We start from the raw sequence: 19,353 nt of genomic DNA, 5'->3' as shown, positions 1-19,353 counted from the left end.
CTTTTTCTATCTATATCTTTACACTATTCTTGTTATCCCCCTTTTCCAACATTTCACTGCGCTGCGTCACCCAAGAAGTAGACAAAAATTAGGTGCCTCCTTCCCTCCTTTCAAGAATCACCAATACAAAAATGTTTTGCTTCAGGCTGCAGCATCCCCGCAAATGTCCGTGAAATGCCGATGCGGGCTGTGGACGCTCGGCAGCGCACTTGGAGCGGCTGAGGTTTACTGATCCACGATTCCTCGAAGCACTAATCATGGTGGCCGGCCACGAACTCGCCCTGGCTGGAGTTCTTAAAAAGCTTTGCAGTCGTCGTTCACCACGCTGAACTCCGCGAAGCCACTCCTCTGTCGGTCGAACTTTCATATTTTCCCGACATACGTTGCCCCAACACCCCAGCCCCTCTAACGAGGAGTCACAATGAGAACACGGTATGTAGCCGATTTTCCTTACACCGTGTTGATGTTCAACGAACCATAACCGAGCCTCGCGTCCCCTCCTTATCCAGCGCTTCGCCGCTGCCTCAATTTTGCAGCAGCTGCAAGTGCAACTCCCAGACGTTGTCCTTATGTTTCTGAGAGAGGGGTGTCTTCTGGCGGACGCACACAAGGCTGCACCAATGGGCGGCGCACGCTCGCTGACAACAATGCTGGGATTATTTGTCCAGTCGCAGAGGCTATCGGCTCCGGCGCTTTGGTGGTTTGAGCGGAGCTTCTGCCATTCTGCAGGCTACCGGCATTTCGGGAGTGTCGTGTCGCCACTATGGCGGATTCTTGTGGTTTGCTACAATGTGTATAAGTGGAGTCAAGTGAAATCTAGGTGAGCTTACTGGATCATGCCATTCGTGAAAGGAGTCTGGACAGCGACGTCAATCATGGACTTAGCGGAAAGTGTTTTCATCAAATCCCACAGAATTGACCTTATCCCATGCACAAGCCGTGAGGATCACCTCTGCCACATCTTCGGAGACATTTCTCTGATGAACCAAGGTTTGTGGTGGTTCAATATCGAACTGAGGGAGCTCGAGCCCGGCCGGCTGTCTCTCGTTCACAGTGATGAAGCGTATGGCGGAGTGTGCAATCGTGACAGTTTCATGAGGAAAGAGGTTCAGGAGGTTGTCAAGCTACTGAGCCACCTGCTGACGTTCCACCAGTGCGTCAGTTCTGTGGTCATAACAAGGCTAATTTTCGACTATTGTCCCCAACTCATATGCGACGCGTTGCGCAAGAACGCCAGCCTTACAGAGCTCAAGTTGTACGCACTGGACATGACCACACCCTTGGAGCGCAGCATCACCGCAGCGCTGCTCAACCTGAAACACCTGCAAAAGCTCGAAGTGAAACATTTTGTCCTCCAACGCCCTTTCATCGACGGACTCTCCGAGTTCCTGGCAAGCACCCAGTCGCTGACAACGTTCGACGTGGCCCACCAGTTTTGGGACAGCGAGGACGATGCCGTCGCTTTCGTGCAGGCACTCAGGCGGAACCAGTCAATTACGACACTCTCGTTGGACGTAACGCTGATCGGGACACAAGAGCCTTACTGGCGGCCAGGAATGCTGATGTCACACCAGTATGTCATCTTGTTAGCCGACTACCTGTACGGTAACAAGACACTGCGCACACTGACGCTGAGAGGAAGTTTCGGAGGACGTTTCACGGATGTGGCCCGTCCAGTCGTCATGGGACTCGTCAAGAACAACACTATCACCAACCTTAGTCTCTTCCTGCTGCCTCTTGAAGATGAAGACATTGAGCTCATCACCTGGCTGCTAAGCGAGAACCAGACCTTGAAGAGCTTCAAAATGCTCAGATGCGATTTACCAGTGAGTTCCAGTCGGTTCTATTCTAATCTGCTGACTCTCCTCGGAAACAAAACGTTTGAAAGACTGACGCTCGACTTGCCATGGTCAGGCAAGAGCGATCGCTGGTCGCTGTTCAGAACACTCGGTTCAAACCCATCCTTTAAGAAGGTCACCTTCGAGCGGTGGAGGGACTCTGCTGTATCTCGGCTACTGCGTGATAACGGCGTACAGAAGAGCTTCTTCATCGGCACGCACTGTGTTCTTCAGAACACCGAAGACGCGCTCACGGAGTGCAAGGATCTTTCCAGCGTGATCGTGATGTCGGAATCTTTCGACAGATTTGAGCAGTTGCTCACCACCCTGAGCCAGTTGCCGTCGTGTAGTCACGTGACATCCCTTTGTCTCGCACTGCTGCCAGCGCACTTCAGAGGAACTGCTGGCTGCCTGATTTCGGAGTGCATAACAGGCATGATCGCACTTCGGAATCTAGAGCTGAGCATCGATGGCACAGGGGTCGGGGACGCTTTCATTAAGGCGAGGAGGGAGGTGGCGCAAGCACTGTCCGAAAACAAGACCATACGCACGCTGAGACTATATGGCTCGTGGTTCGGCAGGACAGAAACAGAGATGCTTGCAGACACAGTGCAGTCTAGCAGAACGCTCTGCGAGCTGTACCTCTTTCCCTGTCACCACATAGATATCATCACGCTGATGCAAAAGCTGGTACTGAACATCTCCAGCAACTACTCCCTTCTCGTTATGCGCCTGCGGGCACAATGTGCAGGCAACGACGTCAGGTTCACCGTTTCGGACGTCATTCGTCGAAACTGCACGCTGGTGATGCGGGCGGCGCACTTCGTTTGCGGCGAGAGGCTCAAGTACTGCGCGGAAGCTGCCGAGATGGTGCACTGGACCCCAGGACTTGTAGACAGAGTTCAGAAACTCGCTTCCGTGGACGAAAACGAAGCGGTATGTCGGATCAAAACAAGCCTCAAGAGCTTCTGCGAGTTGAACGACTTCATGCGTCTGGCTGGGGTCGTCAAGTATGGTGTGACCTGCCACAGCCGCGACGATGGTCAGAAGCAGTTGGTTGACATTGGTAGAGACTGCTGGTTGTGCATTCGAGAGTACCTTAAGGTTAGCGACATCCTGGATGAGCGTTAGGCACGTATTCATTCTCTGTGCCGTGTGTGTATCTGCTGTTGGGTGTAATTATATGTTATGTTGTGCACTCAAGCTTTGCCGTTCATATGTAGGCGGGCTATAGGCGTCACTTGCTTTTTAACATTTCGTGATAATCACTGGTGGAAATCGTTTGTGGCTATTTGTTTTCACCTAAATTGTCCCACCAGAAGACCAGTTTAATAATTTGGACAATGACTGATTCTACCGAAAGTGCCGGCTTTGCTTCGACAGTGGTGGTGCTTATCAGCTAATCATATTTTGCGATCTGCTTAGGTCACTGAAGATTCGCTTGGTATTTACTGATCGCAAGCAATGCTTTCACCCTCACAATGTAGTCGTGATGGCTGCACGAATTTGCCGCGTTGTGTGTCGCTGCAGTATGTACAAGCACGGCTGTACTGACTTGTACCGGCATTACTACATGTGCATTTGTTCGACATTAAATGCCCAACAGCTCATTTTCCCAGTACCTGTTTTCTTCAATGGAAAAGAACGCGCTTACCGATCAGGTCGTCTATTCACTGAATGATAGCGCGACAATCGCCATGGAACATCTGTAGTCAAAATTTTCTGACCCGCAGTGACTACGAAGAGTACACACAACCCATGCTGCAAACAACGGCTCCAATTGTTCCACTATTTAACGCGAAGAAACTTTCTTAGTCTCCTCGTATACCTCTTAAGCATTGGGGAATATAGCTAACGTGTATATATACTCTAATAATGACAACTAATTATGATACGCATAACAGCATCAAACTATGTATGTAGAGCAAGTGGAACAACTCCGTGGGGAAGCACGGAGCCGTTCTTCCGCTAGGCGGCGCAAAATAACGCTGTTTTCGTATATTTGTCAAACAATGTTGAAGACTTGTGATCTTTCTCAAATCGTGAAAATTATGATTCATTATCTCGCTGTAATTCACATCACTTTCAATTCGGTGATGACCTAACCACACGTTCTGGCAACTTGTCGGTCATCTTAAGCAGAAGTTCGAAGCCGCGGGAAAAAAAAGGTATATAAAAAACCCGGAGGAGTTTAGACCAGGAGTGTGCGTAATCTGAGTCTGTTGCCAACATGCCCCTTCTCTTCTCCGAGTACTTTAACCCTTCTCAGAAGAAGATTTCTGTCTGCGCACTAGTGACATTATCTTCTACTACAATGATTCCCTCCCACATGGGCATGGAGAGGGTGTTCAATGGCCTCGAGGTTTCTAAAACATGTAAGTGCGCATTTTCAAAGTTTTCTGGCTGGTTGTGGTCATTCTGCGAGGATGCCAGTCGTATGAATGATGATGAGTTGATGAGTCAGTTATGTGCAACTCAGACAAAGCGCTTTCGGCGCCGCATTTTCTTCCTATCTGACAACGGCACGATGCTTTGTGAAGCCCTTGTTGATATGCGTGAAACTCCCTCCCCTCTCCCGCCTACGATAGCTCCCGGGTCAACTACGTCAACCCTTCGCCCTTTCGTGCAACTGGACACTAATCAGTAATCAAGTAATGCGATTTGCCTGACGGTGAAGATATACTCTCAAGCGTCCGCATAAGCTCGCCATCACCGCCATGTTTAATTCTGGAAGTTGGACTAACTTTGCTGCCTTTGGCGTCATATTGTAACGCAACGGACATTGTAGAGTAGGCGCAGCGAAAGAACTTCTTAACAAGCCTCGTGGCTTGTTGAATTGTTATCTCTCTGGTCGCTTTACCAAGCAGTGCTGACTTTGTTTTTATTATTTTTTCTGCGGCGTTAATCTGAAACGCCAGTATTTCGTGCGGCGCTAGTGGCTAGTGGCGTAAGCAGAGGTTAGCCCACCGGGTCCATGCCCACCATCCCCTCCAGGAAAAAAAATTCTCCAAACGCCCCTGTGTGTCATCGGTGCAACTTTCTTCTGCAAGGGGTCGCTCAGAGCAACAAAAAAAATTGTTTACTTCAAAGTACTGTACTTTTGCTTTAGTGTTCGGGGTTCGAAAACCTGAGTGGACTTTCTATAATGTATTATATAGTATTAGAACCAACGCGATGCCGCACTCGCGAATATTCATACTTTCGGTAATTCCAACAGATTCAAACTTTTTGTGCATTCCGAGCACTCCTTCAACGACCTCTATTCTCGGCAAATGCAAGGAAGAGGCATCGTGGCAGCGTCAAGACGTGTACTGACGATTTCCTTTCTACGTTTGTTGTAAGCCCCATTAAAGCAGCGTGGCCGTCAGTTGGGCCGCTGTTGACAAACATAGGTGCTGGATAGCTTACAGTTCAGTGTGCCGGCGCCGCCTAGCAGTATTGTTAAGCAATAGAAGCCTTGAAGAGTAGCAAGTACATTTTCCAGGGTTGTCTCCCTGTATCTGGTCAAATGTTTCAAACACACGTTACTTTAAGTTAGATAAAACATTATAAGAGTTGGTCCTTAAGTTTGAGCGCCTCCCTTTGTATCTGAAGGCGAACAATTACAACTTGAAACACAAGAGAGTAATAAATGAAGTGACCGGAAGTTCCTTGGCTAGCAACACGTGCTATATGTTTAAACCAACCGAAAAGGCGTCTCGAAATTTCATTGACTGAATGAATGGACGGTTGGTTAGAGGAATTAATGCAATAATTATGTGGTATCCTTTAGATCGGAAGGCGGGTCATAGTAGCTAGTACTAATACGTGGTAAAGAACTATTACTCCTGCAGCAGGGGCAAACACAAAGTATCAGTTTCATTTTATTATTCAAGATACAAAAGTTCATGGTTAGTAGTACGCAGACAAGGGTCCCAAAGTCGAGTGACTGAAGCGGGACCCTCGGTTAACAATATCACTAGAAAAATAGTTATGCAGCATGTGAAAATTACACAGCGCGAATGGAAAGTATATATTGAACTATTTACAAAACACGCAAAAAAACAAAACAAAAGAATACCCCTTCAATGCTATACAAGTGCACAAGAGTGAATTTAGATAGATGTAACACAATAGAAATTTAAGTCAGAAGTATCTAGGAGTTATGTACACATATATTTACTTAGGAAGAAGTCATTGTTGGCAAGCTAATTATAAATATAATTTTTAGTTCATATTTAAATGTGTGCAGTGATAGTGATGATTTCAGCGTATAGGACAAGTTATTCCACAATTTAATTACCGTGACAGATGATGTCAATTTGCCATAGTTCGTGTTACATTTAGGTAAAACAAAGTTTTCATTATGGGTAAACCTAGTGCTATTAGTGCTTTATGATTAATTTAGGATGAATATTTTCCCACACCAGCTGCTTGTTACGTTCAAGGCTACGGTTTATGGTGCAAATAAATGGCTTGCCGTTGACATCCTCTACAGGGTACGTTTTCTGGCGTAGTGGCTAGCGCTGCGACTTTAGAGCATTCTCAATATTAGTAGTGAGATGGCGCGAAGGGCTCGCGTTAAGCACGCTCTAAAGGCCGTCGCCTCGACGCAGCGTGGTCTCATGCGCGCTATCTATCTATCTATCTATCTATCTATCTATCTATCTATCTATCTATCTATCTATCTATCTATCTATCTATCTATCTATCTATCTATCTATCTGTCTGTCTGTCTGTCTGTCTGTCTGTCTGTCTGTCTGTCTGTCTGTCTGTCTGTCTGTCTGTCTGTCTGTCTATTTGTCCACTCTTGACGGCACCGACTACTTGAAACGGCCGACCCCATCCGCAGCGCCCACCAATGTTGCTCAAGATTCAGCGTTCGTACTTGTGCAATTGTCAATTAAAAGGAATTATTGCACATGTCTCAGGCACCATAACAACACGTATATATTCTGCGCGTGCGTCTTTTACTAGAAAAGGCCTACATAAGTAGTTTTAAGAACCGTAGCGCTTAACACGCTGCGCTGACCATGCAACGCTTGCACGGAAAGGCGAGTGTTTCCAACGCTTTGCTAAGACGAGATGGTAGTGGCACCTACTTGTCACCTTGCGTTCTACACCTTATCACCTCTGAGACGGGCGTGCACACACAGCACCCGTCTCACAGCCACGCGCTTTGTTTTCCTAGAAAACAGCCAAATGGCGCTCATGTCTCACGTGTGACGTGACTTCATGCGTTTGTTCGCCTCCGCTGCACGCTCGGGTCACTCCAACGCAGCGCACCCAGAATACTATTCACCGATTTTCTTGCGCAGAACATCAAATAAATGTTTTGTTCACTCTCTCCACACGCAAGACTTTGGTCGTTCGACGACATTTGCAGATTAACATGTAGATACGGAGCCAATTTTTTTGACAAGGCAGAGAGGTCGGCCTGAGCTATATAGTGCGCTCTATCCTGTATACTATTCAGAGGAAATCAGGCAAGGGAAAAAAAAAAGGTACGTGTGGTTGGTATGTGGGGTTTAACGTCCCAAAATCACCATATGATTATGAGAGACGCCGTAGTGGAGGGCTCCGGAAATTTCGACCACCTGGGGTTCTTTAACGTGCACCCAAATCTGAGCACACGGACCCACAACATTTCCGCCTCCATCGGAAAAGCAGCCGCCGCAGCCGGGATTCGATCCCGTGACCTGCGGGTCAGCAGCCGAGTACCTTAACCACTATACCACCGCAGCGAGGCGGGGAAAAGGGGCGGTGAAAATGGTGAAAAAAATGGTGAAGAAAAGGGGTGGTGAAAAAAATGGTGAAAAATGGTGAATGGTGAAAAAAAATGGTGAATAGGGGCGGTGAAAATGAATGATGGGCACAGGAAAAGGTAGTGCGTATTATCAGTAGCCACTTAGCTCAGTACCCTACAGCTTAGTATTCAGTACAGTGCTTTTGAGCAGGGCTAGGCAATGCCCAGCCGCTGTGTGCTCGGGTGCAAGCCGCGCGTGATTCGGAATGAACCGGCTGTCCCATCACACGCGTGCGCGCATTCTCTTCATTACGGACGAATCATTCAAGTGATCTGTGTTTTGGAGGACCAAATAAAAGTTTATCCAATCCAATCCAATTCACGCGTAGTACTCATACGCTGGGCCATATCCCGAGCGCTGCGTTTGTTTTTACTTTGTGCGTCAGCTAATGAGATGTAGTACGTATGCGTGTGCGTATGTTAAATGCATTCCGTTTATGCGGTTTTGAACCAGTACCATCTCTTTTTTTTTTTTTTTGGCTTGAGTTGCATTCACTGCCAAAGTAAACGTCGTAGGTATCACTAGGCCATTGAATGCGTTCTGGCTTATTCGCAATGCATACAAACGGTCGCGCCACGTAGCGGCAGGCGAGAGCAAAATCTCAGAGTTGATCAGTCGAGGAGTGGAGCCAGGCGGGGTTCTCGTTTCTTACCAACTTTCATGCACGCGATGGCAAAAAAAAAAAAAAAATGTAAAAGCAACAGGATGTGTTGCGTGCTTCAGTGCACGAACAGAGCGGTGAAGGATGAGATAAGCCTTCATTCGTTTCCGCTGGACGTGCGACTCAAGAAGGAGTGGGTGGTGAAGCTCCGTATAGGCAAGCCTCTGACGCCGCAAATGAAGGTTTGCAGCGCACATTTTGTTACCGAAGACTTCTTCTGGAGCAGCAGCGGTAATCCAAATGCTAATTGTTGACATTTTTCATGAAAGCATAATGATTGCGCTCTAACGATATTGTTTTTTTTTTCGAACGGTGCCGTCGATGCGGAACGATGGACGTAAACACCGCAACACTCGATTGTTGCTTTTGGAGAGTTAGGAAGCTAGTGCTTGGGCGTCTGTCGCCCGCATAAAATGAAGGGAGCGTTAATTTTGGCATTCTGTCGGTCTTTTTAACAGACCATAATTCGCGACTGCACTCTGAAGTGTCTTTCCTCGCGGGCTCTTTCATTGCGATTAGGGCCAATCCGGATCGGATTTCGTAATCAACACTGACCACTGTTACACGGCAAAAACCTGTCCGGATCATGTTTGGTGCAGACGTCAACGAAACCGCGATCATATCGATCCCAATCACACTTAATCGCAGGTGGCATTGTAGGGGCGATTGATATGGACCGAGCCCGATGCAAATCGGCCCTGATCGTGAGAAAAATTTCCTTGTGACACAGGCTTTGCTCTTTAGCGCGATAGCTTTGCAACTGGTTTTTAAGTCTCATTAGTGTGCAATAGCAATCTGGTTTAACCAACAAAACATTTTAATTTTTGATTCCACCAATGGCCGATGCATCGTGATGAATGCAGAATTACGTAAAATGCTTGGCTACCATGCATGCATTGAATGCTCGTTTAACAGTAAGGTATTCGAAATATGCTTTTCTGTAATGCACTAAATTAGATTGTCGTTGTGGCACATGAAATTGCAGGATTTCATTTCAATCCTCATTTTATGTAGATCCCAAATTGTGGACGCCTAATCGAAGACGACTGAAGAAGACTGCTGTGCCTTCGCGGAGCTTGCCCATAAGAGCACATGAAAAAGAAGACCTGGCAAGGATTCAGGAAGCAGCAGCGCGAGATGCCCGTGCCTCTGCTAGACATGAGCATGGTATGCTTGTTATTATTAACATGTATTACGACACGCCACACAGGGCATACAACAAAGAAACCTTGGAAGGCTGTGGAATCGACCGTAAGTGGGTCGCACTGTGGTATATTGTTTATTAGTCGGCATTTGGTCTGCTAGATTAGAAAAGATAGTAAGCCCGTAGATAGTCATATTTGAAAGGTTTTTTTCAGCGTGCAAACACAGCTAAAAAGGGACAGGACAGGGTCCACGAGGCTGAAGAGCTCACGACACTTTTGTTTAGCAGCTGTGCGATCGTTCCCGAGAAGTTGTATTTGCGGGGCTTGATGGTACAGGCGAGCCTGTCTAAGCCATTCCGAGCGTAGAATCTTGGATACTCTCAAACCATTGCCAACAGAGGAAGTGAGGCTATCAAACAATGCCATGATTGGGGAAGTATCTTTAGCCGGATGCAATACGCCAGAGAGCATGCGCAGCAAACCACCATACAGATTAAACTGACAAGAACTGCTCGTAGAAGAGGAGATATAGATGCCCGATGTACTAGAAATGATAACTAAAATGTAAGATAGTCAGTTGTGTAATGTCAAACCAATTCAGTTCTGCTCTGAAAGTGCCGCAAGCTATTTAAGCACTACTGGCTGTCAGCGATCTCTACACTATCCATAGGCAAAGGTTTCATCTCTCCTAGATTTCTTAGGATTCTAATTTCTTCTGCAACTACCTTGATGTTACAGACACTGCAAAACAATGCTACCCGACATTAAGGCTACCACTGAATTGTGCGTCATGGAACTGCTAAGAATGCACACAACGAAACTCATGAAAAGTGTCATAAGTGCATGACACCAATATTAGCAATTGCTTGAAACGTGCACTCACCACTTCGAGAAACAAAAGCACAAAGAAGACACACACAGAGCGCGTTTTTGCGTTTTTGTTTGTCCTTGTGTAGAATTCACACTGCCTTTGTGTCTCTGTTTGTCTTTTGTGTTGAGTCTGTGCCTTGCAATCACATTTGAAAGAAACTTGAAAGTGCCTAAGTCTTTAAAAAGAATGCAACAGCTGGCTGCAGAAATGCATGGTTGACGAACCGTGAACGAGCCAGACTGATTGGCAGCCAAAACTTATCGCTCTGACTATTTGACATGAAAGAGCTGCTGTGCAGTTTCAAGTGCATGTTGTAAAAAGTCTGCAGCAAAAAAAAAAAAAAACTAACAAGGCATAGAATGTGGCTTGTGACATTGTCCAAACGGCATATTCTCGTGCTCCAGCTCAAGCAGTGAAGAAATGACAGGACAAAAAGTGAGAGCTTTCAGTTACACTCCTTTACTCTCCAAAAATTAGCTTCTTTGCAGTGATTTCAGGGGGTCACAAGATGTATTTGAGGTGGTAACATGTTTTGCCAGACGTATGACGGCAAAACATGTGACCACCTGACTCACCACTTCGAGTTTGAGCGAGTTCACTTGTGAGTTTGCCAACCTTTGATGCCAGATAATATCTTGAAATTCAGGACATAACAGGGCTAATTTAAAGCATTACTTACATGGCTGAACTACATCACTGTAAACAAGAATAAAACTGTGCTGCTCAGTAGAGGTGCTTGCACTCATCTGGGGCTAGAAAATGTAAAACAATCTACAACTATTCAAAGTATACCCATGTCGTGCTATGGCCAAGATAAAGCAGTTTTCAATCACTCTTCATTATAAACTGCCTCAGGCTTGCATGTTCAACATATCGTAAGTACACTCTGAGCTGTCACTGTGCCTGTATACTCTTTTGTAATGCAGAATGTTTACGAATTCTTTCATTTTACTTTTGTGCAGGATCAGCTTCTCAAGGAACATGTTGGGAGCCTGCTCAACCTGTGCGCGCGTCACCTTGTGAATAGAACCCCGATGAAGCCCTTTGTGATGTAAAGGCTCAATCATATGCTGTAATATGTAGTGCTATTGTAGTTATATGCATCCAGGGTGAACGCTTGGAAACTAAAATAAGGATTTATACTAACCAGAGAGAACAACTTTATGTCAATAGCTTAAAGCACGTATCCCTCAAAGCATTGTTACGCCCTCTGGCAACTTTTTTACAACCATAAGCCGTACACTGATCTAACCTTCGATATTGGCAGGATTAATAGCTGGCAGGACGACAGCGGAGAATGAAGTGAGCAGCACGAGCTAGTATGCAAGGTGTCCATAGGGTAAAATTACAAAACGGCTTAAGGAATGCATATCAACTTATGCACTATCATCGAATATAAAGTGAAAACTTCTACTGAATTTCAGAGACGCTTCAGGAAAAAAATATGCCAAATTTCACCTATTGCAAGCATTCATACTTTTGTTTCAAAATAGGGTTGTTACAGCATGTACCTTAAATTTTCTCATATTTTGCTCCATAGCCGAAAATCTCAACATGCCACTTTATCACAGAAACAATGAGTCAAGCAGCTGACAAGATGAACAGGGAGTGAAAGGCCAGAACACTGATACAGTCGAACCCATTTATAAGAGGCACTAATGTAAGAAACAATTGGATATAAGAGACACTTGTGTGCATAGATTCAAATAGGGGTTCATAAGAAAGTGCTTACGTGGTGCCCTGCTCATAAGAGACATCTCATGTACATGACAAGAATTGCTCCCCGGTGTATGCCTCTTATAAAAGGGTTCAACCGTATGCACAAATTGATATAAACAGTATAAGATCATGGCATCACACTATGGCACGCATCATCAGTCGTTAGGCAACTGTGTATACATGTGATGCTATGAAGCATTTAAAAACAATTACAAAGCCAAACAAGCTATGTAATTGCTTTTTATAGCAATTAAGCCAAAACAAGTTAAATCATTTTGACGTCATTTCTTTCAGGAATTAGAAGATTCTCAGCACTTTTGCATTGCCTTGAATCTGTCTTTATGGGAAATCTTTCTTGGGTGCAGGTACAAGAGCAGGGCCAGGAAACTGCATCAGATCCATGTGCTAGTGGTGCAACTGCTACAGCTGTATCAACAGTGGAGGTTGCAGAAGCCCTTCTTCAGCTTTCGCAGTGCATGAAGGATGTACCAGACATCATATGCACACAAGACAAAGGCATCCAGGTCGATGTAGACTCCATTATAGGGAAGCAGTTCAGGCTTGTAGATATGCTGACATCAGATAATAGTGTGCTTGCTTTTATTGGTGTGTCATCAATGACTTTGCTTGTAGCCATTAGTAATGAAGTGAGCAGGATTGAAGAGGCAGTAGCTGAAATGTCTACTCTTGAACGAGTCATTCTCATTCTTGTGCGGTTGAAAACTTGCTTACCCTTTGTGTGTATGGCACCACTATTTTCTGTGAGCCGCACAGCCATCTCTCGCCACTTGTACAGCACACTGTGTAACCTTGCAGCGGTACTGAAATGTGCGATTCCATGGCCAAACAAACAAGAAATTGCAAGGAATCTGCCTCAATGCTTTGAAGAATATAACGAGGTACGTGTTGTGCTAGACTGCACAGAGGTTGCAGTAGAGAAATCGCACTGTGCTTCTTGTAAAACTTTAACATACTCTCATTACAAAGGTACACACACAGCAGAGCTTCTTGTTGGCGTCTCACCTGCTGGCTGAATTACTTTTGTGAGCTGTGGTTTCGTAGACCGAGCGTTGGACAGGATTTGCGTCGAGAAATTGGGAGTTCTAGAAAAACTCGACAGTTTTGAAGATGATGTCATGGTTGACAAAGGTTTCAACTTGGGCTCGCTATGCGAAAACCTTGGGCTGGGGGTTGTGCAGCTTCCGTTTCTTCGTGGACAGCTGCAGTTCACGGCGAAAGACTCAGAAAATACTCTAAAAATAGCCAGGGCACGTGTGCACGTTGAGCGTGCAATCCAGAGGATGAAAGTTTTTAAAGTTCTGAAGGAACCTTTATCTTGGGAAGTCATCGGCACCCTTGATGAAATATTTATTGTGATTGGTGGAATTGTAAATCTCTCCTCCCTTATTCTCTCTGAGAAAAGGTTCGAGTGATATTATGGAACTTGTGTTCGCAATGAAATGTAGTAGAACTTATTATGCAGGTAGTCAGAAACTGAGGTCAATGAGCGACGGCGACAATGAGCGACTGTGTCTCAGTTCTTTATTGTGCTTCGTTTATTTTTTTTTTCAATAAAAAAAAAGAGGTCAATGAGGAAGCTAAAGCAGCTGAGCACCACAACATGAGGGATAACACACCATTGGGCTATGTAAAGACTATTGAGTTAATGGACCGACACAATTGAATCACCCAAGAAGACTTGAAAACGAAAGCCATCTTCTTTTTCTTCTATGTCGATGCACAGTTGTACCCCCCCCCCCCCCCCCCCACCCAGGACACGTGTGTTTGTGAAGAGAGTTATTTTAACTGCATTTCCGAGCTGAGGAAGTTATTTTCGATGTACTCCTAAGCATATCCATAGCTGTGTGATAAAACACCTGCTAGCCACACAAATGGCCTGAGCTCAATCCTCACTCGGACCCGGAAATTCATTACTTATTTTATTCGCATATGTCTCGATTTTTCAATCATGGACAAGATGATTGTCAACTCACAACCAACGATCCCGACGCCGCAATTTCTGTGAAACGAGCTCTTCAATGCTACCGCATTATTATTCGCAAACTCATTGATGCTACCGACTGCTCACTCCATCGCCGTGTATAGAGCACATGACGAGTGACATTACACATATCTTAAGGGCAGAGGGTAGGCTAATATCTCCCATGTATTCTAAGGCTTCAGTACTAAGCCTTGGTGCTATGCCTCATGATCGCCTTCTTGACTTGGGGTAGACCAAAATTAGTATGGAAGGATAAGAGGGTTTTGAGAATATATGTGGCTGATCATGATATGAATAACGGGACAATCATGTCACGTACATCGTCTAAACCTTTATTCAAGACACGTCTGGCCCATACCTGTTTTCATGGGTCGTGGTAGACAGGTAATGAGAGAAAGGTGATTGACAGTTCTTATCTACCTACGAATGGCGAGAATAGACTTTGGTGATTCTTTGGGGCATTCAAACATTCTACCATAGTACCACACCAGGTCTCGAAACAGTTGTAGAAAAAGGCCCTGTGTAGCCATAATGCCAGTGCAGTGTCAATTGAGATGCTTGCTATCTAGTTATATAAACCTAATTATCACCCATGTACTCAAATGATGCAGGCGTCATGTCGAGTTAACATCATTTGGAGTTAGGTGCCATCCTGCAAAGTTGGTTTAGGTTGCACTAGCCAAGACTACTGTCCTCGCAAGCATAAGGGATACATATCAGTTAACCACTTCTGATGTTGGTAATATCCACATTGCTGTTGGAATTGTTACGGAACTCTCAACAACTGGTTATATAAAACACATGTGACTGTGTGTGCGTACAACATTTGTGCATATCTTTAGCATCATTTTAACTTGATTGCTTTCAATATAGCGCATTCTGCCAAGCTGATGCAGCGCCAATGCACTCTCATGTGCTGTCGCAATCAGTCGCTGACGTATTTCCTCTTGTTGTTCGGTGCCCAGAATCGGCAGTGGTTTGGACTGTACATGGCACAGTTCTTTGAGTTTACAGGCCTCATATGGTGCATTTGTCTTTAACTTGCCCCAGGCTTGTGTAACATTAGTAGACGTCAGCAGGTCCAAGTGCTGGATGCCAGTCCTATTAATAAAATGAAAGGAACCACAAATAACACTCAAGATAGTTTCTGCTACATTGCAGTGCTGCGAAATGAATTACTCGGGAAGCACGTGTCGAGCATGTTTTGAAAAGTCGCACGTAAAGGTTTACTTGTTAGTAACCTGTGATGTTGGCTCCATTTCTGAGACATGCCTGTTACACAGTTATCGTGAACATTTTATTGTGCACGTCAATGTTCCCGGTTTTGAGAATTTATTTTGCTCTGTATAAATGAGTCTTTAGCAGTGATTCTAGCATGAACCAAACAGCATGAAGAGACCTTAGTGAACCATAAAATTCCTTTTTCACTCATTTGTAACTTTAGCTACTTATACAAAATATTAATGTGCAGTCAGTCTTGAGTTACTTGATTGAGGAGAGGCAAATTGAAAAAAGAAATGCTGTGAAAGGTTTTCGCACAAATATTTTTGGGGGTGCAGCTTCTGGTACTACCATCAGAGTTTACGAACTATTTCTGTTGAGACAGTAGCCCCATTGAATCATACTAGAGGCACCAGAATCATCAGTGCATTCGAATGCTGGCTGCTGCAGCATTAAAAGCCATAAGCCGAAAATGGGGAAGGGAAAATTAGAACCACCTCTAATGTTTGTTTGTTTCTGAGTTTTGGACACCATGGATTCGAATAGTGTGTATGCTATGCCTGAGAGTGTGAGAAGGCCAGTTGCTGTAAGAGGCAATACTTGTGGTAGCGACAGATCAGTATCATCATTTGATAGTGAGTGCAAATTTTTGCATGCCTTTTTGTAACCTGTTTGGTTATGACCATGTGACTATGTGCACTTGCAAATGTCTGTATCATGAATATATATTGTAGGGTGATGATAAATAAAAGCTGAAAGTTGGTGCCTGCTCATGTTCATTCTTTCCATGTCCCTGCCGAGTTTATAAGCACATACCAGTTTTACCTTCAAGTGTGAACCAAAGCGCCCAGCTACAAGTTTCATCACTGTAGAAAACATTGATGGAAGTTTAGATCGCGTTGTTTTGCTATCTGTATGCTTGGCTGGTGTTTTATACAATTGAATAAAATGAGAAAACTGCTCCTTGCCTGTTCACATGTAGCAACATTGCAATCATATGCTTGCAACGCTCAGTTTCCGGCCTTGCAGGAGCAGTGGCCCTGCAGAAGAAAGTAGGTTATGCACATAAGCCACCTTTGAGAACATGGTAACACTTCTTTCAAATAAAAATTGCACTACTGCGTTAGTCACCTGGGCTCAGAAAAGAAAGCTGCTTCCAGATGGCGGATGGCAACTGTCAAACTTTGTCCACCATATCCTCACATGCACCATAACCACCCAAAGTTTACCTAAAAAAATGCTTTAATTGGGTCAGTTATAAAAGCATAAAATCTGCAAACTGATTTTAGGTATTCCTACTACTGCGGTTTAGTTTACAACAAAAAATGTGGTTGCTTTGGGTAACGTTTCATTATTTATGAGCGCCATAATTATAGTGGGCTAAAATTCAGTCAAGAACACTGCTTGATCACTTGCATCATACACACAGTTTATCGCCGCTGTGCATGGATTTTGAGTGTTTGATAGTTTGGCAAAAATACAATAAAATTTTGAAGTACAGAAGTGCAGCTCGCAATGCAGAAAAAAATGGCAAGGTATAGCCTGTTTCAAACTCAACGGAATACCACGAGGGCATCACAATAAGTTTTCACCGTAACAAACACCGATTAGTGCTTGAATTTCGGCTATTCGCGGCGCTTTTTTTTTTCTAACCCACATAGGTTGTACGATAGTGCTTTCAACCCCACACCAAGCATCTTGCTTTGTTTTCGTTGCTGAGGCAGGCGAAACAGAATAAGCCAATTCCATGGGCGGCACGCTGAAGCGCACGTCCTTCACCTCGCAGGCTCATTGAATACGAACGTAACAGGGTCCGCAGCTCCGCGCCGTCGCTAGCTTTCTAATCTCTATCTTATATCGTGCACTAACTACCTTCGATCATAATCCAATTTGCAAACGAGAACAGCGTACTTTTTCTGGCCTTCTCCGAAAACGCAACCAGCCATATAGTCGTTTTTATAGATACCGTGCGCGTGTGCTCAGATTTGGGTGCACGTTAAAGAACCCCAGGTGGTCTAAATTTCCGGAGCCCTCCACTACGGCGTCTCTCATAATCATATGGTGGTTTTGGGACGTTAAACCCCACATATCAAGCAATAGATACCGTGCGGTAAGATAAGCACGTACGCGCTTATTGTTCGTGACGGCACGATGTCGAGCACGTACTCATCACTTATTAAACATGCTAGTCATCGATATTTACATAGGGTATGTGACGGTTCGTTGTAGACATATGCGCAGCCAATGTGACCGCATAAAGCTCACGTAGTACGTACCTTGATGCGACTGCTCACGTCAAAAACAAGCTCCAGCTCATGAGGCTTTCCTCGAACATGGGACGTTTGCAGGCAGAGTCCTTGAATGGCAACGGCGTCGATTTTGCATGCTTTGACGCTACAACAAATAAGGTGGCCGGCTTCAAAACCTCTTCTCCCTCGATGAGACACCGAATCCTTTCTTCAGAAGCTTCGAGGTGTGCCATAATATTCGCTAGTGATAGCTGCTTTGTGAAAGGCAGCGGCATTTTAGAGCCGTTCAGAATCAACTCTGACAGAGACTACAAAAAACCGGCCTGCTACGACACGCTACGTGCAGTGAACAAGTTGATCATCTCTCGGTCCTCCGTCTTGAATCGCCACGCGCGCCACCTATAGTTCGTGTGCATTGCGAATAACTATATAGGCATCATATTTGACATTACCCGTAACTTGGGAGTGCGTTGACGCTTCAACAAAACGACATTTGTGGCTTAATACGTGGCCGGTCGTATGCGATACTTTAGTGCGCGAGAACATATATGATGACCTCTATAGCGCGCGCGAGAGAGAGAGAGACACAACTTTATCCCATCTTAAGGAAAAAGGGTTGTGAGACGGTGAGGGATCTTACTGATGGTAGGCCTCCTCTACCACTTCAGCCCACCTCAAGATAGCCTTCTTATCGAAGGTCGGGGTTGCAGCTGCGCGAGGCAGCCTCCCACAATTTCTGACTTTATTTGTTTACGAAGGCTGGAGTGATTTGCACACTGCCACATAACGTGGGTAAGGTCCGCTTTTCCGACAGTACAAAACATGCAGTCCAAACTAGTATGAATTCGGGGCTAAATTTTGTAGCGTAAAGTGGGGGAGAGAAACATTCGGCTTTGTAGTTTACGACATAGGACCTCCCACCTGCGGGAGGACTTACGCAGTAAAGGCGGTAGCGTTCGGCGACCGAGGCGATAGTGCCCACAGATGTCGTTGTATGTAAGTAATCTTCCAGTATATGTATACATGCAGTAGGGAAATCATTAGTTTCTGAGGCATCCCATCGGGGATTTCGCCCTCCGATCATGAAAGCTCGAAAGCTTGCGTGGGCCGCTTCATTACCAATTAGGCCTGAGTGAGCAGGTGTCCAAATTACCACCACAAGTTGGAATGGCGAGTTACTGGAGAGAATGGGAAGGGCTGTCCTGCAAATCCTACCCGCTCCGAAGTTTTATATGGCAGTTTTTGAATCACGCACACTGACATAAGAATGATCAATTATAGCGGCAAGTGCAACCGCCGCTTCCTCCACCTCTTCCGTAGACGAGACTTCGGTAGCTCATACTTGGGAAGCCACAGTTGGCACGCGCATTTAGCTCATCATCGACTAAAAGTCTGGGCGTATGATACTTGTTTCATTTCATGGCGGAGACTTGAATCAATGTGAGTTTACGAATCATTATGATTGTTACATTAACGTCGCGTTTTGTATGTTTATGCAGTAAGCAGTGCGACTTTGGAGCCAATGTGCCTACCAGATATTGTACGTCAATAGCGTACTGCTATACCCTACAGTTATACTTTTGTGTAAAATTGAACTTCAGTATAACCGAGGTATGTAGGTGTACCTAGGAAAGAATAAAAAAAGAGTGTTCCAGGAAGACGCGTTGTGAAACCGAAAAAAAAGTCACAGCTTTTTCACAAAGGCGTAGCAATGAATGCGATAGCAACAAATTGTAATGTCACGCAAAGAATGGCAAGCAGATCAAAACGTGGCCCGCGTTGCTCACGCACAAATTATGTATAAAATGTGCTCACTGGTACATATGAACGCAAATAAGTGCCTCAATTGTTAATTTGTTGT

The sequence above is a fragment of the Rhipicephalus microplus genome, chromosome 7 (assembly GCF_043290135.1).
Source record: "Rhipicephalus microplus isolate Deutch F79 chromosome 7, USDA_Rmic, whole genome shotgun sequence".
Classification (NCBI taxonomy): domain Eukaryota; kingdom Metazoa; phylum Arthropoda; class Arachnida; order Ixodida; family Ixodidae; genus Rhipicephalus; species Rhipicephalus microplus.
The sequence above is the reverse complement of the archived record's forward strand: the minus strand, read 5'-3'. Positions refer to the sequence as shown.